This window comes from Propithecus coquereli, unplaced genomic scaffold (assembly GCF_000956105.1).
Source record: "Propithecus coquereli isolate 6110/MARCELLA unplaced genomic scaffold, Pcoq_1.0 Scaffold325, whole genome shotgun sequence".
NCBI lineage: Eukaryota > Metazoa > Chordata > Mammalia > Primates > Indriidae > Propithecus > Propithecus coquereli.
Genome location: NW_012148897.1, coordinates 1,497,608 through 1,500,232, shown reverse-complemented (window position 1 = coordinate 1,500,232; position 2,625 = coordinate 1,497,608).

Genomic DNA, 2,625 nt, shown 5'->3' with positions numbered 1-2,625 from the left:
GCATAAATACGTACATACTTCCTTGTAAATCATATTTATTGGCAAATATTCATGCTACTTTCTCCTACCCTTGCTCCTTGAGAAGTATACTTCTCAGCTCAATCATGAGTTTGGTTGTATTTGAGTGAGTATGACTTATATAATGTCCGAGCAGAAACTTTTAGAGGCCATACAAGCTTCTGCCATTAGCTTGAGCTTCAGCCTTCCACCATGAAGAAAATGTTTCTAGATAATGGCTATTCATACCACCTATGTCCCAGAATGGATGGATACATGGAACAGACCTGTCCCCACTTCACCCACTTCACATCCTGGAGCCCAGTCCAGCAGAGCCAAGCAGAGCTGAGCAAAACTACAACCAACCCGTAAACACATGAGTAAGAAATAAATGTCTGCTGTTGACAGCAGACATTTGGGGTTTCTTATTACTACAGAAAAAGCTGAATAATATATACCTAATCATGCAGGGGTGGGGGACCTGTGACCTTGGGCCACATGTGGCCCTCTGGATCCTTGAGTGGGCCTTTTGACTAAATCCAAATTTTACAGAACAAATCCTTTTAATAAAGGGATTTGTTCTGTGAAGTTTGGATTTGGTTGAGACATATAAGAGGATATAATAAATGTAACTCTAAATTAGCCCTTTTGAACCTGACAATTAAAATTTATTTGACCAGAAAACAATCAATTGGAAACCCAAAGAGTCATTTTATTCTTAACATTTTAATAAGCTTATCTTTTGTCTTCTCTGACATTTCCTGGTAGAACTGAACAGCCCAAAACTGCTACACAAGTCTTTGAACACTTGAAGGTAAGAGATGGGAAATCCCTATTAAAAATTTCAAGATCCTATCTTAATGATGTCATGGAACCAAACTGAATGTCGAACTAGCTCCTTCCATTTTAATGCATCTCTCAGCTTCTCTAACCTTAATGTCATTTGGGTATGATATTCCTACATTCTATTATAAGCACCTTTAAGGCTAGACACCCTGTCATGTTCATCTCCATATAAATTCCTCCAATATTTATCAGTACTATGCACAGATAGATGGATAGATTAGATAGGTATATAGTTTTCCAAATTTACCAACTGCTTTCCAAATTATTAATCCTACCTATAGAAGCCTCTGCTAGGAATGGCCTTCCTCACTTTTTCATGTGACAAGTATTTAATGGATCCTTCAAAACACAGTTTAATTTCATCTTCCCTCTTTCCCACTAAACGGCCAGCTCCATGAAGACAAAGACACATCTTTCCTGTTCAAAGCTATATCCTCAGCATCTAGCATGATGCCCAGCTTGAGGTAGGTGCCCAATAAATATTTCATGTGTGGGTAAATAATGCAAAATCTCCCCCAATCCTCTCAGACTGCATTCAACCTCCCTTCTGTTCTCTTATCACAGGGATGGGGAAACTTTTCATATTGGAAGGCTGTATTAATTTAGCTGTAATCAAATAAGGCCACATTCAAGAAACTTCAATGAGATATAATTAGAAATGTACATTATTTTGTAAAAATGTAATTTCTATGTACTTAATAATTTCAAAAAATGAAAACTATTTGTTATTTTTAAAATTAATTAAACTTTTAATGACTTGTTATGTCTGCTTTTTCTTGGAAAGCATTTGAATATTTGGTTGCAGCATGGAGGTCTGCAGTTTCAGTTGATCCTTTAGATGGGTATCGGTAATTTGTGCCCTTAAGGGCATCTTGATTTGGGTTCAGTAGGAGAATGTAGATTTGCAGCAATAAGTGGTTGAAAAACAAGAAAGCATTTTTCAGGCATGTTGCTGAAGGCATGGGTATCCTACTGCACTTTTCCATATTTCAATTGGATCTTTCTCAGCATCAAACAATGACTTTAAAATGTCACTGAGAGCTCAAAATGTACTGAGAGCTCAATCAATTCCATCTGTATTTCCTTAGGTGCCTTGGTGATATCAACTAGGTGATGGCTGAAACGCTAATTTGAGTGTGATGTCATGGTTCTCGAAGTCAGTGAACCTTTCATTGTATTCTCCAATTAATAGGTCTATCACAGCTGCATATTCTTCAAATGATTCACATATATCATCCTGCTCATCAATGACCTTTACTAACTTAGAAAAACATTCATCTAAAATTTCCTTTGGAAGAAGTGTTTTGGAAAAAGACAGCTTTTCCTGAAATGCTTGGATTTTTTTGCCACATGTCATATACAGACTTAGTTTCACCTTACAAAGAAATATTCAAGTCATTTTGATTTGCCATGATATCACACAGAAATGCTGCATTCTTATAGAAATCTTTCAATTCAAATTCCTGATTATGTTCTTAATAAAATTTAACTATCTGTTCTCACAGAGATAAAATTTTGGCTAACACCTGTCCCTATAAGAGCCAATGCACTTTAGAGTGAGAAGGCAAATCCACATTGAATACCTCATCATTCAACTTTACATGTTACAAAACTGACAATACCGTGTTGACTTTGTACGAATATAGTTAGCAATACTTATAACTTGTTGCAAAGTGGCACTTAAAATAGTAGCTTTAGCATAGAGATTTTGCCGATTAAAGATCAATGAAAAGAAAGCATGTGGATCAGTTAATACTTTTTTTATCTGTACAATAAACCCTT